This window comes from Carcharhinus amblyrhynchos, chromosome 28, assembly GCF_965287045.1.
Source record: "Carcharhinus amblyrhynchos chromosome 28, sCarAmb.v2.hapA, whole genome shotgun sequence".
In the NCBI taxonomy this organism is placed as follows: Eukaryota; Metazoa; Chordata; class Chondrichthyes; order Carcharhiniformes; family Carcharhinidae; genus Carcharhinus; species Carcharhinus amblyrhynchos.
In genome coordinates this window covers 17,076,108-17,090,346 of record NC_137351.1, presented here as the reverse complement: position 1 = coordinate 17,090,346, position 14,239 = coordinate 17,076,108, and positions in this window count along the sequence as shown.

The window sequence follows — 14,239 nt, the reverse complement described above, 5'->3', positions numbered from 1 at the left end:
TCAGTAAGAAGTCTCACAACACCAGGTTAAAGTCCAACAAGTTTATTTGATAGCTTTCGGAGTGTCACTCATCTGAAGAAGGAGCGACACTCCGAAAGCTTGTGCTCCCAAATAAACCTGTTGGACTTTAACCTGGTGGTGTGAGACTTCTTACAGGGAATATTTGAGCACTCAAGGGCATTCAGCCTCTAATCTTCGGGTAAGCGTTCTCCAAGGAGTCTTTTACAACATATGACGATGCAGAATCGCTGAGCAGAAACTGATAGCCAAGTTCCGCACTCACAAGGATGGCCTCAACCGGGATCTTGGATTCATATCACACTATCCGTAATCCACTTTGCCTGGGCTTGCAAAATCTCACTTACTGTCCTGTCTGGAGACAGTTCACATCTCTTTAACCTGTGCTTAACGCTCTCTCCACTCACATTGTCTGCACCTGTAAAGACTTGATTACGTGTAAAGAGTCGCATTCCAACCATTATCTTGTAATTGAATCTGTGTCTATATTTGTCCTGTTTCTGAACCCAACTTTTCACTCATCTGATGAAGGGGCAGCGCTCCCAAAGCTAGTGCTACCAAATAATCCTGTTGGACTTTAACCTGGTATTGTGAGACTTCTTACTGTCCCCACAGAGCGCCGCGCTGGGGGGGGGGGGTCGGCGCTGAGGGAGCGCCGGGGGGGTCGGCGCTGAGGGAGCGCCGGGGGGGTCGGCGCTGAGGGAGCGCCGGGGGGGTCGGCGCTGAGGGAGCGCCGGGGGGGTCGGCGCTGAGGGAGCGCCGGGGGGGTCGGCGCTGAGGGAGCGCCGGGGGGGTCGGCGCTGAGGGAGCGCCGGGGGGGTCGGCGCTGAGGGAGCGCCGGGGGGTCAGTTGCTGTGTTTTAGATGAGGTGTTAAACAGAAGCCCTCTCTCAGATGGATGTTAGTGATCCCATAAAAATTTCTCCGGAGCTGAGATGCTCTCCCTAATTTGCTGAACTATTATTATTTACTCACCTAATCCCACACAAACAGATAAATCGGATTTTCTCATTTGCTGCTTGTGGCATCTTGCTATATACAAAGTGGCTTATCTACAAAAGTATTTACTCACAAAGCAATGGTTTATGACAAGGTGCAAAGTAGTTCGACGGTTAATCTTTATTGCTGAGTTATCTAGAACTACCCGAGAAACTCAGTTTGGATGAAGTTACTTGGCAATAACTTTGAGTGACTATTTTTGTTCACTGAAGGTGATAGCCTAGTGGTATTATCGCTAGATTATTAATCCAGAAACTCAGCTAATGTTCTGGGGACCTGGGTTCTACATGTGACTCCAGAGCCACAGCAATATGTTTGACTCTCAACTGCCCTCCATCCTCTGGTGTGGGTAATAAATGCTGGCCAGCCAGCCAGCAACACCCACGTCTCAGGAATGAATTTAAAAAAATGTTTCAATGTATCTTTGTTTTAAACTATGATGTCAAATTAAGACAGAACTAATTCAAATCTCATTCCAAATCTACACGTTAACAAGAAGTGACTTTATTCAGAAGCTGTGAATGTCTCTCTCCCGTCTTACTCCTGTTCATCTCATGGTCACGTGAACAGGGAGTTTCTGCTGATTCACACCAACTCTGCATTTCAGAGACGAGGAAGTGAGTCCAGAAAAATGTCTCAAACCACAAACAGTCTGAAATGGTTTCATTTCTCGAGTTGCAGCTCCCTCATTCCCGCAAAAGCTCCACTGTTCCTGGAAATTACAACATTAGTTTATATGTCTCTCTCACTTTGTATAAGTTATTTTTAAAATGTGAGCAAACTGGAAATGAATCTAAAACCAGATTGCGTTTTTACAAGAATCTGAATAGGAAAAGAGAGAGAGAAGAAATTATAACCAAATATTTTCATAGGACCATGCAGTGCAGAAGAGGCCATTCAGCCCATCGAGTCAGCACTGACATGAGAAACACCTGACTTCCCACCTAATCCCATCTGCCAGCACTTGGCCCATAGCCCTGAATGTTGCGATGTGCCAACTGCTCATCCAGGTACTTTTTAAAGAATGTGAGACACCCCCTGCCTCCACCACCCTCCCAGACAGCGCATTCCAGACTGTCACCACCCTCTGTGTAAAAATGTTTTTCCTCAAATCCCCCAAACCTCCTGCCCCTCACTTTCAACCTATGTTCCCTCATGACTGACCCTTCAACTAAGGGGAACGGCTGCTCCCTATCCACACTGTCCATGCCCCTCATAATCTTGTACACCTTGATCAGGTCACCCCTCTGTTCCAGAGAAAACAACCCAAGTCTATCCAACCTGTCTTCATAATTTAAATACTCCATCTCAGGCAGCATCCTTGTAAATCTCCTTTGCATCCTTCCTATAATGTGGCGACTGGAACTGTACACAGTACTCTAGCTGTGGCCTCACCGAAGTTCTATACAACTCCAACACAACTTCCCTGCTTTTGTAATCTATGCCTTGATTGATAAAGGCAAGTGTCCCATATGCCTTTTCCATCACCCTATTTACATGCCCTCCTGCTTTCAGAAATCTGAGGGCAAACACGCCAAGACTCCTTTATTCCACAGAGCTTTCTAGTGTCCTACCAGTCATTAAGTACTTTCTTGTCAAATTACTCCTTGCAAAGTGTACCAGCTCACACTTTTCATGTTTAAATTCTATCTGCCACTTATCCGCCCACTTAACCATTCAGCCCAAGACACTCCGCCTCACTGTTAACCACCCGGCTAATCTTTGTGTCATCTGCAAACTTACTAATCCTATCCCCCACATAGTCATCTATGTCATTTATATAAATGATAAATGATAGGAGGCCCAACACAGATTCCTGTGATACGCCAGTGGACATTGGCTTCTAGTCATTAAAGCAGCCTTCTGTCATCGTCCTTTGTCTCCTACAACTGAGCCAATTCTGAATCCACTTTATCAAATCTTGTGTGAATTTACCTTCTTGATCTCCTATGTGGGACCTTGTCAAAGGCTTTGCTGAAATCCACGTAAACTACGTTGACTGCATTACCCTCGTCTACACACCTGGTCACCTCAAAAAGTTCAATCTAATTTGTTAGGCATGACCTCCCTCTGACGAAGCTATGCTGACTATCCCTGATCAAGCTTTGCCTCTCCAAGTGGAGATAGATGCTCTCCTTCAGAAGTTTCTTCAATAGTTTCCCTACCACTTACATGCAACTCACTGGTCTGTAGTTCCCTGGTTTATCCCTACAACCCTTCTTAAGTAGCAGAATCACATTAGTTGTTCTCCACTTTTCTGGCACCTCCCTGTAGGCAGAGAACAGGAGCAGTGACTGATAGTGACTGCCCTGGATGTCGCATCCCAAAATTCCCTAGATTTAAGATTGGTGCCAAAGGAAGAGAGGAAACTTGACATCAGTCTTTGCAGTAATATTGCATTCCATTATTAAGGATGTGGTAACAAGACAGTTAGAAAATCAAAACATGATTAATCAGGATGGTTTTATAAAAGGAAAATTATATTTACAAATGTGTGGTTTTTGAGAATGTAACTAACTGTAGATAAATGGAATTCTGTGTATGTGGTGTTTGAGGATTTTCAGAAGACATTTGTAAGGGATCGCTCAAAACTTTGTTACTCAAGGTAAGTTTCTCTCTCCACTGATGCTGCCTGACCTGCTGAGTATCTCCGGCATTTTCTGTTTTATTTCAGAATTCCATATCTGAAGTATTTTGTTTTTGCAGTTAGGGGATTGGTAAAAGGTTAAAAAAAAACCAGGAATGAAGGGGTCATTTTAAGGCTGTATGGCCATTATGCCAATCTGTCTGAGGCCATCAACTCTTTACAATTTAAATCAGTGACTGAGATAAAAGGGCCAAGGGAAATGTACCTAAATTTGACGACAATACAGTCAGGTGAGAAAGTAATCTGATCAAATTGGGTCTAAGTTCTCTGGAGATCCGAAGAATGAGAGGCGACTTCATTGAAATCTAAGATTCTGAAGGGTCAACACTAAGCGGGGGCACAGCCTCAGGAAAAGGGGTCAATCATTTAGGACTGAGATAAAATTACTTCACTCAATCTCTGGAATTCTTCACCCCTGAGGGTTGTGGATGCTCCACTGTTGAATATAATTAAAGCTGGAATAGAAAGATTTTTGGTCTTAAAAAAATTAAAGGCGTATTGAGAAGAGATGGGAAAGTGAAGATAAAACCCAATGATTGCATTGAATGGCAGAGAAGGCTTGGTGGGCCGAATTGCCCAGTCCTGTTCTTATTTCTTGAGTCCCTGTGTAGTAGTGAGGAGGATGCAGAGTCCGCAAAATAATATGGTCAAGGAAGTAATGAAGGATAATGTGAAGTTATTGATTTTGATATGGAGAATAGAAAAATAGAATGGTTTTTCATTGCTGAGAAACTATTAAATGTTGATGTGCAAAGGGGGTCTGGCTGTCTTTATACACAACATTTGGTTTGTTAACATATAGATGCAGAATGGATATGTAGATAAATATACAAGATAAGGAAGTTTTGTTACAATTATACCAGGATTTGGTGGAACCACAGCTAGTGCATTGTGCTGTATTTTGACCTCTGGACTGAAATAAGAATATATTTGCTTTGAGGAAGTGCAGTAAAGGTCATAACTCTCGATTCCTGGATAAGAGTGTTGTCGTATGGAGAGAGAGATTGAGTAGAATGGATCTAAGTTCTATGGCAATTAGAAGACCGCGAACCTTTCAAGGGTAGATGCTAAGATCATGTGAAAATGAACAGAAACTCACTGGACAAGGGCACTCCATTAGCTAATTTGCTCCAAAAGTTGATTTTTAGCAGGTGTTGAAACAATTGTATCTTATCTCAACAGACTGATTTCTTTACATAAAATATAAAATCCCATAAACCCTGTCATTAAATCACACAGGTTGTAAATGTCGTTGAGAAAAGATGTTACTGAGCGCTTTGGTGATAAATACAAACTGGCTAGTGTGAAATCAGATGAGCAAAATGTTCTTCCTTTCAAGTCTTTTAGGTGGATCCTGCTGTATAATCTCTTATTAGTTACAAATGACCTCCCTCCACTGGAAGCTAATTACTGGAAAAGCTTACAATTAGTGAGGTGGCCAGGGCAGTTATGTTAGCCACGCTTGCAGGTGCAGCAGGTGGTCAGGAAGGCGAATGGGATGCTGGCCTTCATAGCGAGGGGGATTGAATATAAAAGTAGGGAGGTCTTGCTGCAGCTGTATAGGGCATTGGTGAGGCCGCAGCTGGAGTACTGTGTGCAGTTTTGGGCGCCGCACCTGCGCAAGGATATTTTGGCCCTGGAGGGAGTGCAGAGGAGGTTTACTAGGCTGATACCGGAGTTGAGGGGGTTGAGCTATGAGGAGAGGCTGAATAAACTAGGCTTGTACTCGTTAGAGTTTAGAAGAATGAGGGGAGATCTCATTGAGACGTACAAGATGATGAATGGGATGGATAGGATAGAGGTGGAGAGACTCTTCCCGCTCAAAAAAGACAGTAGGACTAGGGGGCACAGCCTCAAGATAAAGGGGAGGCGGTTTAGAACGGAGTTGAGGAGGAACTTCTTCACTCAAAGGGTGGTGAATCTCTGGAATTCTCTGCCCGTTGAAGTGGTGGAGGCTGCCTCGCTAAATATTTTTAAGAAGCAGGTTGATGGGTTCTTGATAAGAGAGGGGATTAAGGGTTATGGGGAGAGGGCGGGAAAGTGGAACTGAGCCACGACAGATCAGCCATGATCTTATTGAATGGCGGGGCAGGCTCGAAGGGCTAGATGGCCTACTCCTGCTCCTATTTCTTATGTTCTTATGTTCTTATTTAAGACTTATCTTGATATGCATCTGAACAGGCTGGCTATAGAGGGATATAAGTGGTTGGTTTAGATAGGTAAATGTGAGGCTTGGAGGGCTGAAGGGCCTGTTCCAGTGCGGTACTGTCCTTTGTTCTTTGTTCTTTGACAGGCGTGTGCCTGAGAGTGTTTTGCAAAGCAAGGCACTGCTGGTGACCTTTGCAACATGAACAATGAGTCATGAGCTTGGTTATCTGGTTGCTAGGCGTCACAGAGAGATGTTGAAAATTTATTGAGTAACAACCAGGAAATAGAAGATGTTGAATGCCAAACTCCTCAGGATCTTAGGGTTGGTAAAAATAGGAGATAAATGTGTGGTTGCAGAGAAAGTGAGAGGAGGGCAGGTATTGGGATAGATTCTGGAGGTGGATGGAGAGAGACAGGTCGGGAGCAATGGAGGTTAACAAGTCCCATGGAACTAACCTAGGATGAGGAGGCATTGTGAAGCATTGGAGAGGAGAGGTGCACAGAGGGCTGTGAGAAACAAACACGGCTTGAAACAAGGGGAGGGGTCACACAAGAATTGGGGGAAATGCAAGAGTGCAAATGGGATTGGATTGCATGTTATAAATACATTGAGCAGAGTGAACAGGTTTGGTGAACAAATTGTCAACTTTGATAAATTGTAATAAAGATTTGTATCCTCGGGGAGAGTTGGGAATTTAATATCCCTGGCTCCAAATGTTTAGGAAGGAAAGTGGAGATAAGAGTTTTGATAGAGTAAGTGTTCGACTCCAGTCGGGAGGTCAAAGGCCATGTCAGTCTGGGTGGAATAGAAAAACAGTAAAGGAGTTTGCACACCAGAGATCATCAAATAGTAGCCAGTAAATAGGGGAGAAAACGTACAAAGGAGAGAAAATAGCAGCGAGGATACAACAGTGCTAATGAGGGATTTTAATTATTTTAATTTTGATCTGGATGGTATCAAAGTGGAAGATCGCAGAGCGGAGGGGAAAGGGAATATTAGCTGCACCTTTTCCATCCATGACTGAAAAGTGGATGCAAAATCTCCATTCTGTACGTTGCTGCAAAGTTGTGATTCTGGAGTGTGACACCCAACACTCAGCAAATTCTTGCAAATTTTATAAAATTTATTCATCGCGTTTTTCAGGTCACCGCGGACAGCATGAATCAGAGAGAGTAACAAATGTGTAATTACAAAAAGTAATTCACGGTCAAAGGGTTGGAGCTGGGGCATTGAGATTAATTCAGAGGAAGTTCATTAAAGCCTTTTACCGGCTGAGGGTTTAGCCACTCAGTCTGAGTTTTTATGTAGTTTTATTTCCACTCTGAGACAGGATGCGGTTTATGGTGGCCGGTTAGATTTAGTAACTTTACTTACGAAACTAACTATACAAAAAAAAACATCGACACGGACACTGAGACTTCTCCTCCCATTCCTCATTCTCACTCTCTCCATTTCTCCTCACCCCCTCCTCCTGCACAGAAGACACAAAAACCCAAAAACTTTCCTTTCCAGAATGAATCAATTGACCAGTTAAAGGTTCTCATTTACTATTTATTGTTCCCATTCTAGCCGCTCAGCTGTTAAATCTATTCCAGCCAATAGGTGGCGCATTTGACTGCTCGACCACATAGAAACTAGCAGCAGGAGGAGGCCATTCGGCCCTTCCAGCCTCTTCCTCCATTCAGTTTGATCATGGCTGAACCGGCACGCAGGTACAGCAGGCAGTAAAGAAGGCAAATGGTGTGTTGGCCTTCATAGCAAGTTGATTTGAGTGTAGGGTAAGGATGTTTTACTGCAGTTGTATAGGATGTTAGTGAGGTCACACCTTAGGTATTGTGTGCAGTTTTGGTGTCCTTATCTGAGGAAGGATGTCCTTGCTGTAGAGGGAGTACAGCGAAGATTTACCAAGCTGATTCCAAGGATGGCAGGTCTATCATATGAAAAGAGACTAAGTCGATTAAGATTATATTCACTGGCTGACCATCGAATTCAATATCCTGATCCACCACCCCATATCCCTTGACCCCTCTAGCCCCAAAAGCTACATCTAATTTCTTCTTGAAATCAAACAATGTTTTGGCCTCAGCTACTTTCTGTGGTAGTGAATTCCACACATTCACCACCCTCTGGGTGAAGAAATTTCTCCTCACCTCTGTTCTTAAAGGTTTACCTCTTATCCTCAAACTATGATCCCTAGTTCTAGACTCCCCCACCATCGAGAACATTCTTACAGAATTTACCCTGTCTAACCCTGTTAGAATTGTATAAGTTTCTATGAGACCCCCTCTCACTCATAAACTCCAGTGAATATAATCTTAATCGACTTAGTCTCTCTTCATATGACAGACCTGCCATCCTGGGAATCAGCTTGGTAAATCTTTGCTGTACTCCCTCTATAGCAAGGACATCCGTCCTCAGATAAGGACACCAAAACTGCACACAATACTCCAGGTGTAGCCTCACCAACATCCTATACAACTGCAGTAAAACATCCTTACCCTACACTCAAATCAACTTGCTATGAAGACCAGCATACCATTTGCCTTCTTTACTGCCTGCTGTACCTGTGTGCTTGTTCAGTGACTGATGCATGAAGACACCAAAGTCTCACTTAGTATCCACTCTCTCAATTTACACCCATTCATGTATTAATCTGTCTTCCTATTATTGCCACCAAAGTGATAATTTCACATTTATCCACATTATACTGCACCTGCCATGCAGATGCTCACACACTCAGCCTGTCCAAATTACACTGAAGCATCTCAGCATCCTCCTCACAGTTTACCTGGTTTATTATCTGGAGATAATACATTCAGTTTCCTCTTCCAAATCATTAATATACAATGTAAACAGTTGGGGTCTTAGCCCGGATCCCTGCAGAAGCCTACTAATCACTGACTGCCTATCAGAAAAAAAACCATTTATGCCAACTCTTTGCTTCCAATCTGCTAACCAGCCTTCTATCCATCTCAAGATATTACCTGCAATCCTACGTGCTTTAACTTTACATAGTAGTCAGTTATGTGAGACCTTGTCAAAAGCCTTCTGAAAGTCTAAATAAACCACATCCACTGGTTGTCCTTGGTCAACTCTACTAGTTACATCCTCAACAAATTCCAATTGATTCATCACTGGATGCAGAGAGGATGTTTCCACTAGTAGGAAAAACTAGAACCAGGGGGCACAACCTCAGGCTAAAGGGACAATCCTTTAAAACAGAGATGAGGAGGAATTTCTTCAGCCAGAGTGGTGAATCTGTGAAACCCTTTGCCGCAGAAGGCTGTGGAGGCCAGGTCATTGAGTGTCTTTAAGACAGAGACAGATAGGTTCTTGATTAATAAGGGGATCAGGGGTTATGAGGAAAAGGCAGGAGGATGGGGATGAGATAAATATTAGCCATGATTGAATGGCGGAGCAGACTCAATGGTCCGGGTGGCCTAATTCTGCTCCAATGTCTTATGGTCTTATGAAGCATGATACCCCTTTTGTGAATCCATGCTGACTTTATTTGAATACACCACTGCCTTCCAAATACCCAGTTATAAAATCCTTGAGAATGACCTCACACTCACTCAGCTGGAGAGACCTTTGTTTTATTATGAAAGCCTCTACGTTTATATAACACCTTTAGCTGCTTCTTAGGATTGCCTTGAAAACAATTTCAAACATAAACTCATTATTCTAGCTCCCAACTCCTCTGTTAAACACCCAACTGTGTGTTGGGCCGAAGGGCCTGTTTCCATGCTGTAAACCTCTGACTCAAGATTATTCGACACTTTGTCATGTCCCACTTTGCTGCTTACTTCATTTAATCTGTATTTTCAAACAGGACATTAACTGCCTTCTCTCTTTGCAGGTAGTGACAAATGGGTCTGCAGGGATCAGTGTTTGGGCCCCAGCTATTCATAATTTACATCAGTGATTTGGATGAGGGAACTGAACATATTTCCGAGTTTGCAGACAACACAAAACTTGGTAGGAATGAGTGATGAGGAGGGTGTTAGCGGCTTCAAGGTGATTTACACAAGTTGAGTGAGTTTAAAGTTTATTTATTTATTTGGCATAAGTAAGGCTTACATTCACACTGCAATGAAGTTTACTGTGAAAATCCCCTAGTCGCCACATTCTGGTGCCTGTTCGGGTACACAGAAGAAAAATTTAGCACAGCCAATGCACCTAACCAGCATATTTTTGGAGTGTGGGAGGAAACCAGAGCACCTGAAGGAAACCCACACAGACAACGTGCAAATTCCACACAGATAGTGACCCAAGCCAGGAATTGAACTGGATCTCTGGTGCTGTGAGGCAGCTGTGCTTACCCCTGTCCACTGTGCAGCCCTGAGCTCCTGACACTGTGAGGCAGCAGTGCTAACCCCTGTGCCACCGTGCAGCCCCGGGACCCTGGTGCTGTGAGGCAGCTGTGCTTACCCCTGTCCACTGTGCAGCCCTGGGCTCCTGACACTGTGAGGCAAGGGTGCTAACCCCTGTCCACCGTGCAGCCCTGGGTGCCTGGTGCTGTGAGGCAGCTGTGCCACCATGCTGTCCACACACACGGCAGATGCAGCATAACGTGGATAAACATGAAGTTATCGGCTCCAGACAGAGAAACAGAACGGCAGAGTATTATTTAAACGGTGACAAGTTAATAAATGTTGAGGTACAAAGTGACCTGGGTGTCCTAGTACACCAGTCACTGAAAGCAAACATACAGGCAGTTAGGAAGGCAAATGGTATGCTGGCCTTCATTGTGAGAAGACTTGAATACAGGAGCAAGGATATATTACTGCAGCTGTACAGAGCTTGGTGAGACCACACCTGGGGCATAGTGTGCAGTTTAGATCTCCTTATCTAACAAAAGATATATCTCCATCGACGGAGTCCAGTGAAGGTTCGCCAGACTGATTCTTGGGATGGCAGGATTGTCATGTGAGGAAAAATTGGACAACTGGGCCCCAATTGACTGGAATTTAGAAACTGAGAGGGGAATTGATTGAAACGTATAAAATTCTGACAGGGACGGACAGACAAGATGCAGGAATGTTGATTCCTGGCTGGGGGAGGATCTAAAAGAGGGTTCACAATCTCAGGATGCAGGGAAGGCCCTTTAGGACTGAGATGAGGAGAAATTTCTTCACTCGGGGGGGATGGTGAATGTGTGGAATTCTCTACCACAGAAAGCTGTGGAGGTCAAATCACTGAATATATTTATGTAGGAAATAGATTTCTGGACTCTGTAGGTGTCAGAGGGAATGGGGAGGGAGCAGGTGTATGACATGGAGTTAGAGAATCAGCCATGATAATAATGAATGGTAGAGCAGGATCTAAGGGCTGAATGGCCTTCTGCTGCTTCTATTTTCTACGTTTCTCAGGCTTGTACCAGCTGAACAACCCAACGTCCACAATAATCAAACCAGTGACGTGATGGAGATTTTGCCATTGGTCGGAAACTCCTTTAATCACATCTATCATCTCAGTTGTTGGCAAAGCTTTGGGAAATGTGCGACAGTTAAAATTTGGTGTTAAATGTCCCAGCCCACATCTCACTATCACCACTGCCAAACAAATGCAAAAATATTTCAAATCATCACCTCCCACATTCTGAGAATTAAACATAGTTTCAAGAAAGGAAAAGACAGTGACCGCCCCCCCCCCCAGACTGACAGTGACCCCCCCCCCCAAGACTGACAGTGACCCCCCCCTGACTGACAGTGACCCCCCCCAAACTGACAGTGACCCCCCCCCGGACTGAGAGTGACCCCCCTTGGACTGACAGTGACACCCCACCCCACTCAGTGAACCTCTGTTACTGAGGGCTGACGTAAAGAAGCAGAGACAGAATCATTTACTGTGACTTGGTTTCCTTCGAGTGTTCCAGTTTCCTCCCACAGTCTGAAAGATGTGCTGGTTAGGCTGTATTGGCCGTGCTAAATTCTCTCTCAATGTACCCGAACAGGCGCCAGACTGTGGCGACTAGGGGATTATCACAGTAACTTCATTGCAGTGTTAACGTAAGCCTCCTTGTGACGAATAAATAAACTTTAAACTTTGGTGACTTTAATAAAAACAGGAAACTTTCCAATAAATGTCCATGGCGGTGAATGGAATGCAAATTCTGTATTCAGCTTTCCAGAAATGTCAGTACAGAACATTCTGCTCCAACAATCAGCAGATTTTCCACATCATTTAATTCAGCATCATGGGCGGGGGAGTTAATTCAGAACAACACCTCGTTTCAGACTGGAAAAATATAACAGCGGGAGAAACAAGCTGCAAGGCGATGGATTTAATTTAGTTACAGCACAGTGAGTGTAACTCCCCTCACAAACACATTCAACATCTCATCAAAGCAATTAAACATTACAAAGAAATAACAGAAACATTCAGAGACAGTTTGGATATAAAACACTCGCCTGTTTTGGATATAGAATTGATGCAAAATAAACAAATCCCCAAACGTCTTCACAGATTGTGAAAATTAACTTTGGATTTACTTTCAAATTGCCCGTGATATTCCTTCTTGGTGCCCAGTACATCTCCACTGAGTCAACATCAACCACAGTCGGAGCGTGGACAAGTTCCCATCAGATTCAACAAGCTCGAACTTACCGAGTTTTTGGCAGACTCTGAGCTGTCACTCCAGGACTGGGTTATAGGGTTGATTCCCCTTCGGGTCTGGGCTGCACATGCTGCAAATCTGACCTCGCAAAGAAAGGGCTGGAAAAGGCCAGCGGCGGCTGTGTTCCTGGTGCAGCTCAGAACTCACCACCAGAACCAGAAGGTGAAAAATCTTAGCCCCTGAAGGTTAATTCTTGTTTCTGGGCCAAGTGATGTCAGGCCCCCAGAAGTAAAAGTGACAAAGCTGCCAGTGCACCCCCAGAGGAGACACAGAGCTGCCAGTGCACCCCCAGAGGAGAGACAGAGCTGCCAGTGCACTCCCCAAAGGAGAGACAGAGCTGCCAGTGCACTCCCCAGAGGAGAGACAGAGCTGCCAGTGCGCCCCCCAGAGGAGAGACAGAGCTGCCAGTGCGCCCCCAGAGGAGAGACAGAGCTGCCAGTGCGCCCCCAGAGGAGAGACAGAGCTGCCAGTGCGCCCCCAGAGGAGAGACAGAGCTGCCAGTGCACTCCCCAGAGGAGAGACAGAGCTGCAAGTGCACCCCCAGAGGAGAGACAGAGCTGCCAGTGCACTCCCCAGAGGAGAGACAGAGCTGCCAGTGCACCTCCAGAGGAGAGACAGAGCTGCCAGTGCGCCCCCAGAGGAGAGACAGAGCTGCCAGTGCGCCCCCAGAGGACAGAGCTGCCAGTGCACTCCCCAGAGGAGAGACAGAGCTGCCAGTGCACTCCCCAGAGGAGAGACAGAGCTGCCAGTGCACTCCCCAGAGGAGAGACAGAGCTGCCAGTGCACTCCCCAGAGGAGAGACAGAGCTGCCAGTGCGCCCCCAGAGGAGAGACAGAGCTGCCAGTGCACCCCCAGAGGAGAGACAGAGCTGCCAGTGCACCCCCAGAGGAGAGACAGAGCTGCCAGTGCACTCCCCAGAGGAGAGACAGAGCTGCCAGTGCACTCCCCAGAGGAGAGACAGAGCTGCCAGTGCACCCCCAGAGGAGAGACAGAGCTGCCAGTGCGCCCCCAGAGGAGACACAGAGCTGCCAGTGCACCCCCAGAGGAGACACAGAGCTGCCAGTGCACCCCCAGAGGAGAGACAGAGCTGCCAGTGCGCCCTCAGGGGAGAAACAGAGCTGCCAGTGCGCCCCCAGAGGAGAGACAGAGCTGCCAGTGCACCCCCCCCCCCCCAGAGGAGAGACAGAGCTGCCAGTGCGCCCCCAGAGGAGAGACAGAGCTGCCAGTGCGCCCCCAGAGGAGAGACAGAGTTACCAGTGCACACGCAGAGGAGAGAGTGATGGGGGTGGTAGGGTAGTGGGGTGGTGGAGGGGAGGGGGGAGAGTGGATAGAAACCAGACTCCATCCTGTTCAGGACTAAGAATGTGAGAGTTTCAAAAACATAGCAATATTGCACTGAGCACTCAACTGGGGGCTGTGTCGCTGTTCTCTAAGCAGAGAGAGGGAGAGAGAGCAGGAGCCCATTTCCCACTCAGCAACTCAGCATCTCTGGGGCTTGGATTTCAGATTCACAGGAACACAAATGACATCAAAACAAACTGTCCTCTCCCCCACCACCAACCCCCCCACCCCAAACCCTCCCCCACCACCAACCCCCGCTCCCCCACCACCAACCCCCCCCCACCCCCGCTGTCCCCACCACCAGCCCCCCCACCCCAAACCCTCCCCCACCACCAGCCCCCCCACCCCAAACCCTCCCCCACCACCAACCCCCCCCACCCCAAACCCTCCCACTCCACCAACCCCCGCTCCCCCACCACCAACCCCCCCACCCCAAACCCTCCCACTCCACCAACACCCGCTCCCCC